This window comes from Ochotona curzoniae, unplaced genomic scaffold, assembly GCF_017591425.1.
Source record: "Ochotona curzoniae isolate NIBS_2020 unplaced genomic scaffold, NIBS_Ocur_1.0 scaffold_3890, whole genome shotgun sequence".
NCBI lineage: Eukaryota > Metazoa > Chordata > Mammalia > Lagomorpha > Ochotonidae > Ochotona > Ochotona curzoniae.
Genome location: NW_024467115.1, coordinates 1,618,715 through 1,639,961, shown reverse-complemented (window position 1 = coordinate 1,639,961; position 21,247 = coordinate 1,618,715). Strand labels below are relative to the sequence as shown.

At 41.5% G+C, this 21,247-nt stretch overlaps 1 protein-coding gene across 1 annotated transcript in view; it reads left to right on the top strand.

The window, feature by feature from the left end:
- Positions 1 to 5,308: 5,308 nt before the first annotated feature.
- CEP85L (centrosomal protein 85 like) overlaps positions 5,309 to 21,247 on the top strand; it is a 192,060-nt gene continuing 176,121 nt past the window's right edge. The window contains exon 1 of the mRNA XM_040965545.1: positions 5,309 to 5,712. The gene's annotated coding sequence lies outside the window, so the exon portion shown is untranslated. The remainder of the gene's footprint in view (positions 5,713 to 21,247) is intronic.

Genomic DNA, 21,247 nt, shown 5'->3' with positions numbered 1-21,247 from the left:
GGAAAAAGGTCTAAACCTCAAATGACTAAGGAATTCAAAAGGTTGGAAAGGCAAAGTTCCTGCACTGAAAATCCAAGTTATCAGATCTTTACACAGAGACAGTCCAGCCTAGGAGAATAACCTGGTTTGTAGATTGTGAGACGAATGCAGAAAATCAGGTTGGACCAGGACATGGTGTAGGACCATGAGAACCATAGTTTATGAACTAATCAACCAAGACTCATGATATTGTTGAATCATCCATTCCAGAGACATTGAGTTCTCGGGATTATTTGTATTATAAGCAGCTTCTCCAATATAAGGAGACTATTAGTAAAGAATCTGACAACTTAAAGATCACAAAGCATGTCAGAATGTGTAGGCCCACACATGAAGAATATTTTGAGGTTGAAGTTTTCTGTACCCTGGACTGTGAGAAAAAGTCTTGGCAAAATGCCCATGTCTAATTTTTCTATGGTGCAATCAATAGATGCTATGAATCCTGACCCAACCTTATACATGGAAGGATTCTGAGTAGAGAGAAACTGTTGATCCTAATAAACAGACCCATTCAAGCCCAATACCCGCATGGGATGTCTGTGGCTTCCAGCTGCTCTGTACTGTGCAATCAGAATGCAAGGAATACCACATAATGAGTGAGAGATGGAATGGCCAGGCACAGCCACTTGGGTGGTGCGCATCTAAGGCATGCTAAGCACCTGGTGATATAGGCTGGTGCTCGTCAGATTCAGGTGCGCTGACTAGTGAGCAGTGTCAGATGCAGCCCATGTCACAAGGGCAGAAGGAACCTGGGCCTCTGAGTCTGCCAGGAAATTACCGGTGAGTGACAGGGCTGTGACTCCACATGCCCTCTGACCTCCAGGCATGATTCTTTCCACAATATGTACTTTAGCCCTTCCAAAGTGAGCTTCAGGAGACAGACAGACTGTCACACTCATCCTGAGAAACTGTCCTGACCAATTACACCTCACATTTCCATGTCTGCATCTCCCACCAAGTCCCCCCACTACGATTTGAGCAAGAAAGAACAAAGTGACTCTCAGAGAAATTGTGGACCAAAGAACAAGAATCAGCTTTGGATGGAGTCCCTGTGAATAAGTTATATGCCTCCTTGGCTCGTTGTCAACCCAACTCGTCTCACTCATTTTCTGAGCACACTGGACCACTTTTGCTTTTGTGAGGTGGGAGGGATGCCCGAGGGACCATAATTCAAGAGGCTCACTTGAGGAGCTGACTCAGTCTGCAGGGTCTTTGGCAGATGGTTATGCCTGGGCATGTGCGTTACTCCTGAGTCCCCTTTCTGAGCAAAGCAGCGTCCCTGTGCTGCTGTTTCTCCAGGGCACAATGATGAGGGGAGGACAGTAGCTTGCACTGTGCTGATGTAGGGAATGTGGAATTTGTGTGGCTACTTGATTAATCCTGGCCACTACACAAAGGAACAAGACATACCAGAAGGAACAGGACACACCAACTAGAACCTTCTAAAGAGACTCTGTCAGCACTCTGAAAATCAAATCTTGTGGATACAGCTGCCCTGAAGAGCCGATAACTGCAGAAAACAGCTCAGATGGCAGTTCCTTTAATTTTGCTGGCTTTTCTAGCATTGCTCATTTCTGATTCATGTCATACAAGTCCGTATGTGACAACTGTCAAGGAAGAACTTGGGGCTGTGCCTTTAAACAAGCATTGTTACTGTGTTTCTGATTATATTAACAATGCCCCTCTGCTTCTCTCTCATGTACACACACACAGATGCATAAACACACATACACACACATTTTAACTCATCCTAGGCATTGTCAAGAGCACACACTCAAAGTTCCCAATGAGCACATTTGTCTATATTTCCATATTTCTGGCTGTTAGGTGACTCAATACTAATTCAGGTAACAATTTAAATGTGTCCTTGATGACTAATTGTGAAGATCTCTGTAAAATCTAAATCAGAGGGACAGTTACTAAACATGGAACTAGGTTACTAAGGGAAGTTGTATAGTGTTTCCCTGGGGTTTCTTAAAATAAGACAATGACTGTCTTATAGAAGATTCTAGGCTCCTTATAGAAGGAAGAAACCCTGGTTTAGCAGTCAGGATATTCTAACAAAAAGTTTCAGTTTTTCTGCTCACAGCCACCACTGAAGAAGTTTTTACCCAAATGGCATTTCAGTTCCTTAGTGCCTTCCTTGCTGCTGCTTCATAGTCAGAAGAGTTGGAAATCATTTTTGGTCTGACTAACCAGGGGTGAAATGATCAGTAGCCCTCAGAGCCTGATTAACTCACTGCAGTGCTGCTACACCATGAAAGTAAGGGAAGTATTATTATTACTAATATTGAAATTATAACTGCCGTGTCAGAACAGTCATTATGTTAGGCACTGTGCTAGTTCTTTACACATACCTTCTCCTCTGAATAACATTAAAAGACGAATATTTATTACATCCATTTTAGAGACTATTGAGTCTTGTAGACGAGAATATGCTGCTGAGTGTTACACAGCATATTCATACCAAGGGAAGTCGGACTCTAGATCCTGTGCTTTGAATTCCCACAAAGTGTAGCTAAGCATGTCAAAGCATGTTTCTATGCAATCTCACTGAAGCTGTGCCTGTCTGTGGTTCTCAAGATATTATGTGGTCTGTCCTGGATTTGCCTTAGTTTCCACAGACACTAGAGAGGTTTGCCTATAGTGTCATATTTTCCATCACTATACAATGAGAAAGAACTTCATGACTATCAACTGTTCAATAAGTTCAAACTTTCATTAGAAAAAGAGAAGTTCTACTGCAAGAAGTGTTTGTAAAGGCAATAATCTCTTTTAAAAATTCTCAAGAAGATGTGCAGTGGTGTGGGAATGGGAAAGGAGGACACCTGAGGATTACTCATTCATTTAAACTTAGTGAACCAGGTAGATGATCAATCCAGTTATAAAAGTTGAAGTATGACTGAGAAAATACTGATGCTGATTGTCTTAGGCAATACTGTGACCTGTGTACTGCCAGTGTTCACCCTGTTCTCCATCATAACCAGCCGGGGTTTCATCTCTGCTGTCCATCAGGGAGTTCACACAGAGACCTTCTCACATACCACCTTTTCAAAGACCATATCCAAGAAGGGACCAAGACAATGACCTCAAAGTAATTCATGAATTCAGCAGCTGGTGAACTTTGCAGCAAGACAGATGGTGGAGCTGATGATGCTGCATGAAGTGTTTCCCCTGTTGGCAAGACTGTCAGAAATGTGCTCTTCTGCTGTTTCTCTTTGAAGGAGCTGGTGGGAGGAAAGATCCTTTTCTGGGTATCTGTAGCATACATTGTTTTTTAAAGAATATATAGGTCAGTAATTAACATGACCTTGATAGACAGATTTTATACCTATTATTAAAGGTGAAAATTTAGCTTCATGATGAAGGGAACAACATATTATTTGCTAAGAATGCTTAAATTCATTTTACCTAAAGTCCTGTTTCTTTTTCTGGCTGATTGAGTCATGATGGCTTGTTGCCATGTACAGCTAAATGTAGCCCCCCCAAAAGGTTTCTTTTCTGTTCCTATTGTTACAAATGTTTTTGCTGAGATAAAGATCCAGATTGTTGTCAATGACTCCATTGTCCTTGAATTGTCTGTATGCAAATTGTGAAAAAAGAAATCAGTTAAGACATCCATTAAGTTATTTAGGAAATGTTCATTATTTAAGTGCTTGTTATTTGTTAGGCAGATTTATATGCATGCATATAGGCTTTTTTTATCCTCACAATAATGCCTTGAGATGAATTTTATTAGAGACAGTGAAACTAAAGTTGAGTTCAGCTGCACTAGGTTTCCAGGTCACCAAACTATAAGTGATAGGGAAGGCCAGTGTTTCAGTCAGTGTCTAGGCAGCTACTCTATCTCCTGAGCACTTCTTTGCCAAGAGACTGTGTTTCTCAGTCCTCTTGATGAGAAGTCCAAGGACCATGTAACATGGCTTAAAATGCTAATGAGGTCAACAAACATGAGAAAGGCACCAGGTTGATCAGATATTAATGTATCAAATGTGACACTGGTGTTGTGCTGCCGTAGTACAAGCTGACACTTGGGATGCCAACATCCCTAGTTCCAGTCTCAGCTACTCTGTTTCTGATATAGCTTCCTACCGATGTGCCTGGGAAATAAAGATGGTGACACAAGTGCTTCCACACATTATGGAAGGCCAGGATGGAGTTCCTGCAGGTCTCTTGGTTTCAACCTGGCCCAGATCTCTTGACTGTTAAAGTCATTTGGAAAGTGAACCAATGAATGACAGATATCACTCTCTCTTCTTCTTTCTCTCTCTAATGCTCTGACATTCAAATAAATAAATCTTTCTGAAAAAAGTTGAAACTATCTTAGGACATTTAGTTCAGTTCCATTTTTATTGTATTCATTTATGGGTTAATGCTTCAGTTTTAGTTATTAAATCTCTTTATTTCAGTATCTGGTAGAACTAGATCCTGTTTAATTGCATTTCTCCCCCATTGGGTGTTTTTCCCACTTTGGAATTAGTTAATGTAGCTCAAAATATTATTATGATTTTTTGTTTTATCAATGTGTAGGTTAAATCAGGAAAAGTTATATCTTGATAATAAATTGTCTTCCTCTGAGAGCAAATTGAGGTTTTTCATTTGTATTAGTGTTCTTTGTGTTTCTCATTGCTAATGTCTCTGCTGTCCTTACTAGATGATAATAGCACATCTATCTCCTGTTTTGCATAATATCTCCCTCTCAGTTAGTATCTCTATTTCAGTGTTACTTTGATTTCTTCTATTGCTTCTCTCTCTTTCTTTGTTTCCACTTACAAGCACACATGCCACTTCCTTCATCAAGGACAGTTGAAGCACATGAAATGCAGTGTTGTAGCCCTTCATTGACAGGTGCACAATAAGGTGTCTTCTACCTAGAAAAGCACTGCAATATGAATCACTCAGTTGATCATTGGCTTCATGATGCAGATATCACCCTTGTCTGTTTTGTTCTTTGTGTTTTGCCAAGCATCTACAGCACACTTGGCACATGGTGGCACTAGATAAATATTTGTTGGGTCCAGGAGTGAAAGAGCCTATATGTGCTTCCCCAGATTTTGTTGGAAGACTACCAAGGCTGCTCCAACAAAATCCTTGGGTTAAAGTGCTTCACAGCTGAAGCTAACTTCTTTTGTTGTAGGAAGTCTGTTGTGAAGAGAAGTGGTGTATAGAGTGCAATTATCTTCCCATGTGTGTTACACTGACCTATTTCTCCAACAGAGTGTTAATAATAAATACCCAAGGCTGAAAACTCATAACCATATTCCTTTCTGCTTTTTGCAGACAAAACCCTGAAACTCTCTCTAACATGATGATGGCTCCCAAGCTGTGTTCTGACAGATGGGTACTTCCTCAGCTGTCACAGGCCTATGGAAAGACTCCAATCAATGTGTGCTGTAAGTTATCAATGAACAATCATCTTTCTTCTGAACCGCGCCACACAGCAAGGCATTGTCTCTTCGGTGGTGCCGTATTTCCTGGCAGTGTGGGATGCAAAGCGTGTGCAGGAAGCAGTCATACTGTGGTTTTACACCGGAGCTCAGGTTGCCTCTTATGAATATGCATGATGGGACTGCTGCTCTGGCCTCCTGAATTTACATGAGCTAAACTTAACCCCCACAAACCCTTCGCCTGCCTAGCACTTCTGGAAGACGTTCCTTCAGGAAGTTTGAAAAAGTGAGTTGTTTCTCCAATTGTGGAGCATTTTGTATGATTGTTCTCTAAAAGATGCTGACCAATTGCATCCTGTTTTATTCTCTATGAGTCATTTGCTAGTTTTTTATATATAGATAAATAATATTTTCCCCACTTTACTTAGAAGCAGATGGGAAAGTTCAAAAGAGCACTCTCTGGAACTAGGGTCTGCATGGTGGGCTGGCGCTTGCTGGAATCCCAGATAAGCAGCTCCAGCAGAAGGAAACACGCAGATGGAGAGGTCCCTGCAGAGCAGGCTGCACAGTGGTTTTCTTTGTTTTAGAACCGATTGCCATTCTGCTTTAACCGTGAACCCTGTGTATTCGTGAGAACACAGAAAACAAACCGGAAATCTTTTCCATGATTCATAAAACAGGTCATTGGCTCTAAAGCATACTTGGCCGGCCGGGAGCTCTCACTTACCTACTTGCTAATCTGTTACGTGTTGTCTGTGCATGAGGAAGTGGGGGAGGGAAGAGGCAGTGTTCCAGGAAGCCACGTGCTGAGCAGCATGTGCTGGGAACTGCCAGCATGTGTGGCTCCCTGATTTGGCGCTTAGACCCCACTCCTGGCTGTCACACTTCTTGATGCAGATGAGGAGTAGCGGGCTTGTTTTTCCTGGTCAAGCAGTAATGAGGGAGAAACAGGCAAAGTCCGCTGCTCTGCGGTTGTTGTGCTGTTGATACAAGAGCAATGCCAGACAGCACTTAGCCTCTGGGAATATTTTCATTACTCTATGAGGTCCCAACCTTTCCAAGAGAGAGCCAGGACTGATATTTGCGTCAAGTGACAAAAGGCAGGGAACAAAAGGACTTTCTAGACTCATAGTCATATTTCTTCCCTGGCTGGAAGCCTCTTCCTGAGGTCTGTTTCTCGCGAGTTGGGGCTGAGCTGCTTACCAGGTTCTGAGGAAGTGTCTGCGTGTGCTGGCTTGAGTGCTAGAACTTTTCCTGTATAACAGTCATGTTTTTTTTAAGATTGCTTAGGGCTGTGCTTTGCCTTTAAGCTTCATGATTTAAGAACTGATGATTTTGCCTCATTGTTAAGTGGTGAAATAATGGGGTCAATGTGAGGGTAACAGGATTTAAAACTTGAATTTGACTGGTGTCTGTCCTCTGGAAAGTGGTGAAGAAAAAAAATAAAAGAAGGAAGGAAAGGAAGAGAGAAGAAAGGAAGGAAGGAAGAAAGGAAGGAAAAATGATTAAAGGAGACATTGTTGACAGAATCAATGTATCTGGGCTAAACCCTTTCACATGGTCTTCCCATGCTTGCCTTGAGATTGGAGCCAACACTTACCTTTACACAGTGTATGGCTTTGGCCAGGTACAGTAGCCTAGGACTAAAACCCTCGCATTGAACGCATTGAACCTTGCAGGATCCCATATGGGCACCAGTTCTAATCCTAGCAGCCTCGCTTCCCCATCCAGCTCCCTGCTTATGGCTTGGGAAAGCAATTGAGGATGGCCCAAATTCTTTGGACCCTGCACCCGCGTGGGGGACCCGGAAGAAGCTCCTGGCTCCTGCTTTGGTTTGCCTCAGCTCCAGCTGTTGCGGCCACTTGGGGAGTGAACCATTGGACGGACGATCTTTCTCTCGATCTCTCCTCCTCTTTGTATATCTAACTTTGCAATAAAAATAAATAAATCTTCTAAAACAAAAAGAGTGTATGGTGTTTGAGGTATAGGAGCAAAAGAGCATTTTATCAGCCATTTAAATAAGCACTCTTCAGAGTCTGCTCCCCAAAAGTGAGTTTATTTTTCTTTCATTAATGCACTTCATATTCTGTCTCCAATGATAGAAAAATTCAAGTCCTTGAGACTTTTACAGACAGTGATCTGTTTGACAAGTTTGTGGGTTCTGTGCTTCCTGCGACCAGGTACCTTCACTACCTTTGTTCTGTTCAGCTTTCCTGGACCTCATAGCATGATCCAGGTCTTGGAAGCGTGCTGTGGTTCGCAGTTCTGAAAGTTTGCTGTTCAGAGCAGTCCTCACACCCCTCCGAGTGAGCTCCCCGTGCTCCCGGTACACCTTTCTCATGAACGCCAACAAATGCTTCTACACTTCCTGTCTGACAGCCTGGGAAGAGGCTGCAAGTCACATACTGGGCCTTGTTCAATTCTGAACTGAGGGAATAGTCAAAATTTTTAGTAAATATTTGTAGAATAAATGAATGTTGCCCCAAAGAGCTTTATTTATATTTTCTAACCTTTGACCTTCTATTTTCAGAGGACTGGCTTTTAACAGTTAGTCAATGTGCTGGTCAAAGTTTACATGTATTTATAACTTAAACAGATGTTGCCAGATTGCTTTTCAAAAAAGGCTAAAACAACTCATTCTCCCACATCACCAGTAATAGCTTTATATTAATCTTTTAAATATTTGCCATTAAAGGCTATCCCATTGTTTAATTTTAATTTTTTTTCTGGCTATTAATGTGTTTGGCTATTTTTATATGTGTTTGTTGGTTTAGATTTGTTGTTCTGTGAATTAATTTTTATATACTTTACCAATTTTTAACGTGTAAAAATTTGCATTTAATACTGTATACAGATGAAAAAAAAATAAGACTTTTATATCTGTAAATTTCAAGTCCAGGTATATATGCTACAGAAGTACTTAGATATGTGAACAAAAATAAATGTGTAAGCATTTCATTAGAACATTGTTAATAATAAGAAGAAATAAAATTAAGTTATACAATTTGTATTGGATAGTCCTGTCTCAAATTAAGCAGTCATACATACACAAAATGGAAAAATGATTTTCTGATTGGGTTTAAAAATGATTAGATATTGATTAGATATTATTGACTTGTTGCAGCAAGGAAATAGAAATCCTGAAAGCTAAGTCAAGTTCTAAAAGTTGCACTAAATTTTTCTCATTAGGGATAAAAATGATTTTAGATCCATTTTTCATTACTGTCCTAAGATATCCAAGGTAGCTAACTTATAGAGAAAAACATGTGCTTTCACTCACAGTTTCGAGGCTAAAAGGCGAAACTATGCAGTGCAAGCTTAGGCTCTGGCAAGGCGGACTAGCAGGGGTGATCCCAGGGCCCAGCAGGTGAAGAAATGATCCCTTGGTGAACCCAGAGGCCGACTCTTGGGCTAACTCATCACTCCGGAACTCTCCAGTGACTGAACGCCCTCCTCTAGGCCCTCCTCTGAAGGTCCCAGCACCTTCCATCAGCTCCGCCCTGCAGACCCCGGCTGTAACTTACAGATCTGTAGCAGACTGTCTACATCTAAACTGTGGCAGTGAGAAGGAAAAGTTAAAAAATCAAGGGGAAACTCCAATAAGAGTCCTATAGGTTCGGTTAGTTCTGGTAATTAACAAGATACGAAATATGTTATTTGTCCATCTTGTATCATACTTTCTCTACTACTTAGAGGAATTTTTTTAAAACGCTGATATCTGTAGGCATAGTTTGCACTTCAGATAGGTAAACACTGTGTTTGTAGAAAAAGCATTTGCTAGAGTCCTTATCTATCTTTGCAGATCCTCTCTGTTGGGTTCCTTAACTTCCAAAATAATTTGCTAGTAGGCAAAAAATAAGTACTTTCTTTAGTTTCCTGAATCATTAAATTTCTCTGCCACATAGTTTTTGACCAGCTTATAGAAGACAGTTGAATAAAACCCAAAGGTATGCCAAGTTATCTGTCTTTATGGGTGATTTGTCTTTAAAGAAATACATACTTTTCTTACATTTATGTTTTTTCCTTCTCAAAAAGATAATTTTTGCAGTTTTCACAACTTGGACATTTAGACATAGGTATGTGAATGTTTTTTATGTGTGTAAACTCATGGAAATGGGAGCTGGCTGGATGTATATAAAAGTTTTTTAAGATTTATTTATTTTTATTGTAAAGTCAGATATACAGAGAGAAAAAACAGAGAAGAAGATCTTCCGCCTGATAATTTACTCCCCAAGTGACCACAACGGCTGGAGCTGAGCCAATCTGAAACCAGGAGCCAGGAGCTCTTCTGGGACTCCCATGTGGGTTCAAGGTCCCAAGAATTTGGGCCATCCCCAATTGCTTTCCCAGGCCACAAGCAGGGAGCTGGATGGGGAAATGGGGCTGCTGGGATTAGAACTGTTGCCATATGGGAATCCTGCATGATTCAAAGCAAGGACTTTAGCCACTAGGCTATTGCGCTGGTCCTTCAGGAGTGCAGGAGTGGTGGGACAATTCATTTGCTTCCAAGTACTTGTATGTTTACATTATACAATTCATTTGATTCCAACTATTTTGTATAATGTATAAAAACTAGTATATTTTCATTTTTATCTGGATTTCGTTTAAAAAGCAAATGTAAGTTAACTAAATTTTGTATTTTGGTGTCTTCTGAATCTGTTAGAAAACTGCTCTAGTAGATTGCAGCTTTGTGGAGAGGGGAGGCCCCTAGATCATTGGATAGTTTCCTGGATAATCAGGCAGTCTATTTAGAAAAAAAAAATCAACATCAAAAGGCACTACATATCCTGTTATATTTTAGATATGAAGTATTATACTTATGCTATATTTCTTTCTAGTATGTCAGCTCTGGCCATTCACTGGCATGATAAAACACCACAGCAAAGGATTCCCTTTCATGTTTTCCCTCTCTACGCTCAGGGCCGTCCAGGCTGCCCACCCACCCTCCATTGTTTCCCTATCCATGTCCTCCCATTCACTATGGGTATTGCATCCACTTACCTTTATTCCCAACAATTAACCTCCAAATACTTCACTTCATTTGAATTGTTTTCCCTTCACTGTTCAGGGCTAGAGCTTCAGCGGTGTCTGGCTTGCTCACTGTTTATTTTCTAATGTGAAGAATATTTTACTGTGAACATTCAATAAATATTTGGGGAATGGATGAGTGAATGATTGGATCTATAGAGTAGATGAGGAGGCGTGTGATAAGGGAACAGGAGGGTGGGTGAGCAGCTGGAGTTTGCCAGCGCTGTGGAGTTGTGACAGAGCTCAGGTTATGCCATTGCTCCAACAGATCTCATACTATGGGAGGAGACAAGGAAGACAGGGCGATGGACTTGTCTAAGCCCAAGGATTTGCCAGGCCAATGAGGAAGGGACAGGAAGCTGAGATACTTCGGAGGTGGTTGAAGCAGTGGATCATGAGAACTGAGTCAGAGACAGTGACTAGGAGGAGGCTTCCAGGGGAAGTACACGCTGGACTTATGGAGTCAACGTCCTGATGGGATGCATGCAGAGTAGCTAACTCGAAGCCGGAAGAGGCAGGGATTAGAGAGAATAATTTTTACTTAAAAGTGTCATTAGTGAAACAGTTTTATGTCTTGAGGGTATGGTTGATGTGATCAGAGAAATCTTTTAATTTGAGAATTCAACAAAAGTGAGATACCCCAGGACACTGGGCGCAGCACCTTGTAGATGTTTCAAGCAAAAAGTCTGTTTGCTGTGCAGAGAGACACAGCTTTGAGTGACAAAACAGACTGTTACCTTGTGGGTCCCACAGATGGGGAGAACAGAAGGGAAAAAAAGAGTTAAATGTATGGGGATGTAACAGAGCAACATTAGTATGACATAGTGCTATTCACTGGGTGCTCGGGTTGGCAAGAAGAAAATGAAAAGTGTTCACTGAAAGATAGTGAACATTCTGTATAACTCTCAGTTGTTTAAGTAGAATAAGAAACAAAAATGTTCAAGTGCATGTTTCATAGGATGGCATTATTGTAAGGTAAGAACTGAAATAATATTAAAGCTTGCAAACACCTCAAAGGAGTTCTGTTGGAAGGAAGACTGCCAGAAGAACTAGCTTGCCAGTTCCCGATCTGGCCAGGCATTCCGGAGATACCTTAGGGTAGTTGTAGTCTTACAGGGATTCCACTTTCAGTATTTGAACAGGTCCTGACAAATAAAGCTCTTGAAGATTTTCTCTACTTGCTCGGTCTGTTTTTCAGGTTAATGATAGATAGAAATATAAGATTTATTTCTGAAATTTTGATTGCAGGTGAATTTGGAAAACTACTCTTCCCTGTCTCTTGGAAATGAAACAAAACAGAACCTTCTAGTCTGAATATTGAGTTCTATGATTCAGTGTGACAGTATATTGAGTGTTACCTGCAGGATTTGAAGCCTTCGGAGATGTATCAGAAGAGCTGGGATACCAGCACTACCAGTTAGCACAGTGCTAACACAAAGCTGATAGCAACAATGTCGGGGTGGGCTTAGCAGGGAAGGCCTCCCAGGCATTGCATAAATGCTCAGGGCAGAGAAAGAATCCACACCAAGGAGGGAAGTTATTTATGGCACCGCAAGGGTGAAAGGAGATTTCTTCACGTCTTCTGTGACTTTGTCCCAGTGTTGGGACATATGGAGTTACCATTCCCATAAAACTATTAACATGTGCTGGAGGACTTGGAATCTCTCACAAGCATGTTGTTAAGAAGGGCTGCCACACCTCCAGTTATGCTTCTGGCACAAGTGCACACAAGTGCAGTGTCAGGCTGGTGTCTGGAAAAGGACCGGGATTGGGAAGAATGAGTTAATAACTTCTTGTGTTCTCTTTATTCTTCACTCAACATGCCGTTACGAGCTTCCTCACAAACCAACAAGATCAAGGCCTGTAAGCGAGCTTTCTAACCAATTTGATCTGTAGTGGGAACTTCTAATTACAGAGGGCTGGATTTGGTTCAGGAGGTTGGGCACAAGCCCTTAATAAGAGCTAAACTTTATTTTCTACAGTTCTGTTGACGGAAATTGTATCTCTTCCTATCTTTTATAAATTATGTAAGCTCAAAATGTTTTATAAATAATGGAAGCTCAAAAGGATGTTTTGTGCTTTCTTAGCGTTATCTCACAGCCTGAGGCAAAGCATTAATAAAATAAGAAGCCAAAATAGAATAAGAGGGTGGAGGGTATGGAAACGTACGCACACCTGACTTAAGGAGAGAAGACAGGCAGTACCCTTCATCTTCCTTTCAGGGATCACTTGATCCCATGAGTTTAATAAAGAAGGAAAGAGTTGAATGTGGGATAGGGTATGTGTGGGTGATGTGGTTGCTTAGCAACAGGAGAGCTTCGGGCTAATAATCTGTATTGAGCAGAGAAAAACAACAGCAGGGAGCGCACGAATGCGAAAAAAAAGTGAAATGGAGGAAAACAGATGAAGTGGTAAGAAAAGGTGAAGAGGAAGGTGACGTTCAAAACAGTGAGGGAAAAATATGAAAATGGATATGACAGTTAAAAATCAAAAAATTATGAACAGAAATAATGGGAGAAAAATAAGTGAAGAGAGCCACAGAGAGTCAGAAGGATAAGGAAACGTAGTGGAAACTGCCAGGCAACTGGTGAGATAAGGTGTCCCGGGGTGCTGAGAGCTGAGCTTGACCGGGGAAACCCGAGGCAAGGTGCTCAGAGCCCGCTCTAGCCATACGAGCCTGAGTAGGTCAGTTGGAAAATGAGCCTGCAGATAGGCTTACTAATCATATATGTGTGTGTGTGTGTGTGTGTGTGTGTGTGTGTGTGTGTGTGTGTATGTGTATGTGTATGTGTGATTTATTATCTTTATTGGAAGGCAGGTTTATAGAGAGAGAGAGACAGAGGAAAAGATCTTCAACCCATTGGTTTACTTCCCAAGTGATTGCAACAGCCAGAGCTGAACTGATCCGAAGCCAGTAGCCAGGAGCTTTTTCTGGGTCTCTCACGAAGGCACAAAGTTCCAAGGCCTTGGGTGTTCCTTGACTGTTTTCCCAGGCCAGAAGCAGGGAGCTGGATGAGAAGCGGAGCTGGCACTGGACTGGCACCCATATGGGATCCTGGGGAGGACATTAACCACTAGGCTACTGCATCAGGCCCCCAAAATGTTTTAACAACAGTTTAAAATAGGTAGAAATCCTTTGACTGGTCCTAAAATAACCTAGATTTTTAGACCATGGCATCAGGTCTTCCCTAAAAGGGTAAAAACCTAGAAAATTGAATGTACTTTAAATTAGGCAAGATTTCCAATCCCACCTTGGATTTTTCTAAACAGTTTACTCCAGCATCATAGCACAGAGTAGGTCAATAAATATTCATTATGGATAGCGAAGCCTGAGATTTTCCCAGTGCCTTTGTCATGGCGGCTACACTTTGGAGGCCTGTGTGTCTCCACTGATGTGGCGTGGGCAGGTGTGGTGCTCATCTGGGTTTGCCCCTTGAAAGGGCAACCATGCTTCCTAGCCCATCCCCCATCGTTTTGCTCAAGGCCTGTGTGCGTAGGAAGTACACACATGATTATCTAACGATGCTGTGTCCTGAGAACATGGTAGCCATCCTGAGGAAGCTGAGTTAAAGGCCAATGCATGTTTTAATGCTATTTAAGAATTTTGTTTATTCACGGAGCCCTCACCTCTCCATTTTCACCTTCATTATCTGACCTAACGTCACCCAAAAGCACCTCCCACAGGGCATGACACATGCTAGAGGCGCACCAGGTGTTAGAGTAAACTGGAGTGGAACGCCATGTTTCCTATCCCTGCTCTAGGTCATCACAACATATTTTATAGAAATGCGGGGAGTAACTTATTTTATTACCTTCCATATAGGTCTATAATTTATGTCTGCATATATATATGCACATATAATAGGTTTGCATTTTAATTTATTCTTTTTAAAACGTGCCTACAGTTTTTAAGATTTCTAGCCAAAGTGTAGCTGTTGAATAACGGCACACTTTTTAGTCTACTTCTTCAACAAATCTTACTAACATGACAATGAAAAAACTGAAGAAGTAATAAAAACCAAGAAAGGCTTAGAGTATCAGTGATACATTGCTATATGAAAGCTATTTCAAAACTTTGTGCCTTAAAATAACAGCCATTTATTCTTTCTTCTTGATTCAGCCATGTGTGCAGCTCTGTTCTACATGGTTCTGCCTGACCTTGTTTGTCATTGAGATCAGTTGGCAATCATTGGGATTGGTGACCAGGATGCCTGGGTTCCCTTTCATACAGCCTCTAGTTAAGCAGACCAGTTCAGCTTTTACATGGTGTCAAGCAAAGGCAGCAAAATTGAAGCTGTGCAGATTCTTGTAGCAGCAAGAGGAAGAGTATAAAAGCTTATAGACAGGGCCCAATGAAGTAGCCTAGCAGCTAAAGTCCTCACCTTGCATGTGCCGGGATTCCCATATGGGCGCCGGTTCTAGTCCTGGCAGCACTGCTTCCCATCCAGCTCGCTGCTTGTGGCCTGGGAAAGTAGTCAAGGACGGCCCAAAGCCTTGGGACCCTGCACCCATGTGGGAGACCTGGAGGAGGCTCAGCTCCAGCTGATGCAGCCACTTGTGGAGTGAATCATTGGATGGAAGATCTTCCTCTCTGTCTCTCCTCCTCTCTATATATCTGACTTTTCAATAAAAATAAAGAAATTAAAAAAAAAAAGCTTATGGAAGTTTGAACGTTGGGGTAGGTTATTGCATATGACCTGCTCACCTATTTCCTAACAGTTTTCTTCATCTAGAAGCAGAAAGTAATGTGCAGAAGACATTTCCTATACCAGCAGCTTGGGGCTTGGAGAGGACAAGGCCCACCTCCTTAGAAATCATTGTGGTGGTTCTTCATGAGCCCAGGTAAAAAGGGATGTTGTGAAAAGGGCTCCTGATTCAGTGATACTATTGTGAAACAGGGCACATGGTGGCAGCAACTGCTGCAGTTAAGGTGAGCATGCTGGCTTTAAAAATAGCAATAGAGTCAGAATGGTATTCAAAATGTTGGAACCCTCAAAAATCTCCAGCTCTTTCTCATTAATGGAACTACAGAGACCAGAAAAAATGATGGACAACTCACAGAGGGTCTCATTTATTTATACAATGGAAAATACTCCAGGATTACTGGTTGTAGCTCTGGTCTTGTGATCTTGAACTTGGTTGTTTGGGTGTTAGCTTTTGGTATCTGTCTTATCAACCTTTCCAGTGATTTTTGCAAGTGCTTAAAAATTCCCAATGTTAATACTTTCTTAAAATACCTAGAGTGATACAGTGTACTAAATACTAACTGATGCATTCCAACAGGTCCTGAAGCCTTGCCAGGATTGTTTCCCTACTTCTGGGCACTGGGATAGATCAATGACAAATGACAAAAGTTTGATACTTGTGCCTTGCCTTCTAGAATGGAAGCTAACAGAATTATTGTGACAAGGATGACTTAGTGGAAGCTCAAAAACTCAACCTCACAGAAAAAGAGTAAATCAAATAGTATTCTGTTATGCTTCAATGCCTTAAAAAAAATTCCATGCCTTGGAAAAATATAATTATAGTGCTAGGTTGCATTGTGCTTCCTTTCAGATCCCCACTTAATTCTCCACCTGGCCAGTGTAAAAGATGGATGCGTACGGGAGAATACCAGGGAATGACTGTAGGCTAAATTAAGCAGCAAATTAAGCAGCAACTTGGACTGCAAGCACATATGATCTTTTAAAAGTAGTCTCCTTATCAAAACAAATCAGTATATACTGTAGCATATTGATTGAAGCTTTTATCCGAGAATGGTTTTTTGTCTACTTTCAAAAAAGAGAGAGAGAAAATAAAAATCTGAAATAGTTCAATTTTTGTCTAAGAGTGTATGAATATATTTTAAACGAAGACTATGTTAGCTATTATCTGTGCTATGAGTTGGTCCACAGGAATTTGGTTATCTCCTTATGCAGGGTTACAGTGAAGATAATATGCTGATGAGCTCTGGAGAGCAGAAAGTGACTGATATTTTAGATTAGAACCACACATGCCACACAGTGGAAATAAATCCCATGGGCCCAGTGACGTTGGCATCCAGTGTTAGGTGACATGCAAGTTTATCCTCTCAAATGTCAAGGACTGTTTGTTTCATGCCTCTAAATAAAAAGCTTTGTGATTGACGGCGCTCTTAAGATTTTAGCAGCAGTATGTATCATAGTTTGTATATCCTCCAGATACTTTTTCTAGAAACCCTGAAACACAGACCTCTTTGAGTGGGATCCAGAGGAAGACTCTCCAGCTGGGGTCTAAGTTGCCACAAGACCGCTTGGCCCTTAAGAGCCAGAGGAACCAATGATGTTTAAAAGTCAAATTAGGTTGAAAAGTCAGTAGGTTCACAGGACCGTGCAAGTTTAAAGTAAAGCTGTATCCATTCTGTGAAGGAATAGCACTTAGTTTGCTTCTAGCCCTGCTAAAAACCAGGTCACTATGAAATATAAGCTACCTGTCATTAACTGAATGTTATCTGATCTATCCAGCTATAGAGTTAGACAGACCTAAGTGGAAATAGTATATAAGTGAGTGCATCTGAGCAGGTTCTGCGAGGTCAAGTTTCACATGCTGATGGCTCATCTTTCTAGCACTCTTAACTTGTGCCACCCTGCCATCTCTCCACCAACACAGCAGCTCTCTGTGATCAGTTAATTGTATAAAAAGAAAAAAAAAAACTATCATAGTTTACAAAGTTCTTCAAGGCAAGCTATCAAATGGAAAGTTGAAGTCTCACTTAATTTGGCACAGTTTAACCAGATTGAAAATATTCAAGATGAGCTTGGCCTGATGACTCAGTGGCTAAAATCCTCACCTTAAATACATTGGAATCCCATATGGGCTTCAGATCATTTCCTGGCTGTTCCACTTCCCATCCAGCAACCTGCCTGTTGCCTGAGAAAGCAATAGCAGATGGTCCAAAACCTTGGGACCCTGTGCGCTTGTGCCCCCGTGGGAAACACAGAGGAAGATCCTGGCTCCTGGCTTGGGATTGACTCAGCTCTAGCCATTGTGGCCACTTGGGGAGTTAGCCAGTGGATGGAAGATCTTTTTCTCTGTCTCTCCCTCTCTCTATAAATCTGTCTTCCAATAAATGTTAATGAATATTTTTTTAAAAGGAAGAAAGTAGACAAGGAAAATTCTCTTTGTAGGAAGACTTTTCAATGGTTTATCATCGTGGCTTTTCTCTGGCAAAAGTGAGAGGCTAATGAATAGTAAAAACTGATTAGACTGTCATTGGGAGAGAGTAAGACCAGTGGCTTGGTTTCAGTGGAGGTTAGGAAGTATGGAGTTGGGTCTCAGTAAGTGAACCGACAGTTTGAAGATATTTGAGTTTCATATAAATGTAGCTACATTTGTGACAGCCCAACAGACATTTCATTTTCTTGTGAATAAAACTTCAATATTTTACCTATATATTTTTTAGCTCCTCATATAACTTTTGTGCTATAGAGAAAGCTGGCCACCTCTGTACCCTAGCAGGCAAATCAATAAATCTAGGCAATTATGGTGGTTTTATTATGAGTACTTGACTTACAATCCAATTTTGGCCAACAAAATATTTACTGTTGAGTGAGTTCCATACACATTTCTTTATCTGTTAAGATGAAAATAAAAGATAAGGTTTTTTTTTTTCTGCCTCTAGATAGTAGTATGTAGATATGTTTCCTGGGATAACTATACCCTTTAAAGCCACGGAATGGGTGAATGTTTGGGCTTAGAGATTAAGATGCCCATGACCGGCTGCAGCTCCTGACTACAGGTTCCTTTTAGTGCAGACACTGATAGACAGTGGCTCCAGTAATTGTGCTCTTGCAACTCTCATGTAAGATATTGATTACATTGCTGCTCCTGGTGCCAATTCTGATCGAGCCCTGACTGCTCCAGGCATTTTCAGAGTGACTGAACAGATGGACGTTTGCTCATTCTCTCTCTCTCTCTCTTTATCTCTCTCTCTATCTTCTCTCCCTCTCTTGAATAAGTAAATTCTATTTTAAGTTGTTAAAACCATAGAATAGTATCATAGCCAAGGCATGCAATAAAAATTGGTGGAGGAGACTTTAATCAGTAGGTGGACAAGGTGATCTACTTTGTACATTTGAGTCACTCTTCTTTCCCATCCATTCAGGTGCTCACTCAGTAGTGTCAGAAATATGGACACAGATATCTCTACAGAAATGTGGGCGTAGATGACTCACAGGCCCAACAATGTGGGCTTCTCATTGCTGCACTATGATTACAGTTCGAATGAAGCAAAGTATAAGCATAAGCATATTCTCTGTGCGCAACATATAACACTATCATGGTATTGTGCATGCATTACTTCTGGTTTGAAATCCTATTTAACAGCAAAATAGCAGTATATATCACTATATATCGTGGCTATGATTTACCATCTGTCTGTCAATCAGAAAAAAAAGAGGACAAATTGCAGAAGAGTTGTGCTGTCCTGAAGATGCGATGGTTTTGGAACCATCACATCTAAAGACAATGTTCTAAAATCAACACCATCAACAGCACCTTGGTATTCAGTGTCACCTGCATATTTGTTGCAGACACAAATTTTCTGCCTCTTCCCTAGAGTCATTGAATCGGAAAGCTTTGGGGTGAGAACAGCAATCAGTCTTTGAACAATTCCCAATGACAATTCTGATGGTGAGCACCAGAAATAGATTTTACTGCTTATTTCACTCCAAGGTAGTGAGTTTGAGAAATAGTGTTCTAAAACATCAATGTTTTTCTCCTCCAACACAACTATAGTCTGCCCTACAAACCAGGTTGTGGAAGCAGGAATTGGTCCCTCATTAGGGGTGTTGGTAGTTTGCAAACAGCTTTCTTCTTTTATCAGTAACTCTAAAGGCTGCTGGCTTTGAGGATTTAGTACTTAAAAGAGAGGAATGCTTCCTCCAGAAGACAAGCAGCATTCAATCAAATTAGAAGCTGTAACTGACAGTTGGGCATATATGTATCCTCTTGTCACATAGTAAATAGGGGAAATGCTGTGTGCTGCTGATTTGAGTAATTGCCCTATCTATAGAGAGGAATTGTTATCATTTCTAAAGATTGGGAGCAAGAAAGACTATTAGTGGAACAGAGAGAGCCTCCTGGGGCACTTTTCACATTTTAATGTCCAAACCATACAATATGAAAGTGTATCATAATTTATAGGACATTACTGGAGTTTTGAAATTTGTCATCCAAATGCCTGTGCTTCTGACCTTTGGGTGAGCCACAGGCTAGTTCTATTGCTTACTTCGCTGCAGAGAAAGACAGAAGCCATATACAAACAAGATCGCCTACAGAGCTCTGAGGCTGTCAGGAATAAAGATCTGGAGAGAATGCTACCTAAGAAAAACACTCACCAACTGTTATTTTCCCTGTGGTTGGAGTTCTGAGCCCAGTGGACCATTTGGGGAATCCTCAAGGAAACCTCACCAGAGATGACCCCAGTCCTGACTCCTATATGTGCCAGCCAATGCGTCTGGCTGAATCCATCACCCACGTCACCCCCTCCACACACACTGGTGGTTGCAGTTGCACAATCTGTTTTGTCTCAGGTCCTATCACATATGCAAACCAATGGATACAAGCTAAGGATGCCTGCCAGCAATTAGATGCCTTTCTCCCAGCACTGTAACACTTGTCTAGGTACAATGCAACCTAGGCAGTTGCCTATACCTGCGGGTAAAAAAGATTTATTTATATTTAGTGGAAAGACAGATTTATAGAGAGAAGGAGAAACAGAGAGGGAAAGATCTTTTCATCTGCTGTGCAAATTGCCACAAATGCTGGGGGTGAGCCAATCTTAAGCTAGGATTCAGGAGCTTCTTCCTAGTCTCTCACATGGGTGCAGGGTCCCAAGGACTTGGGCCATTCTCCAGGGCTTTCCCAGGTCATAAGCAAGGAGCTGGATCAGAAGTGGAGCAGCTGGAACATGAATCAGTGTCCATATTGGATGCCAGACCTTGAAGGAGGAGGATTAGCCTGTTGAGGCTTGGCACCAGGCCCAACAATGCCTAATTTCAAGGGATAATATTGCCAGCCACATCTCCAGTGTACACAGTGTACAGTATCAGTAGTCTCAACTGAGCAAACTATCCTGTCTGATGCTAAATGACAGCAGCAGCGGCAGTGCCTGCACACAATCCGTTTGTGAAATGTTTTTGGTTCAATCTCTGGCTGCATTCCTGGATAGTCTTTGAGCTAATCACGATCTTTTTAATAAATCCCTTTGCTGCCAAAATCAGCAGTGAGGCTCTGTCTGCTGATATGAGATCGGGTTTCCAAAAAAGAAAAAAAAAAATCTCTGTAGTACTAGCATTGTTTTTGGAATTGTTTCATATTAGTGTTAGGAAAGACAAGGGGCTGACATTGTGGCAAGTGTGATAAACAGCCACCTGTAACACTGGCATACCATATCAACACTGGTTTGACTCTAGCTGCTCCACTTCTGGTCTAAGTTCCCTGCTGCTGTGCCTGGAAAAGTGCATTTCCCAGGCCAACAGTAGAAGATGGCCCAAGTTACTGAGCCCCTAAACCCACATGGGAGACATGTATGGAGCTCCTGGCCTCTGGCTTTGGCCTGGCCCAGCCCTAGCTGTTGCAGCCATTTCAGGAATGAACAAGCAGATGGGAGATTATCTTTTTCTCTTTCTCCATCTCTAATTTTGCCTTTCAAATAAATAAGTCCTTAAAAATAAATAAACAGGTTTCTGTGCCTTCACAGATTCTGTGGTCTGCTGCTATTATATACTCATCTGGGAAGGTGGAGGGCCTGTGGGGCCCTGGGGCTGCAGGCT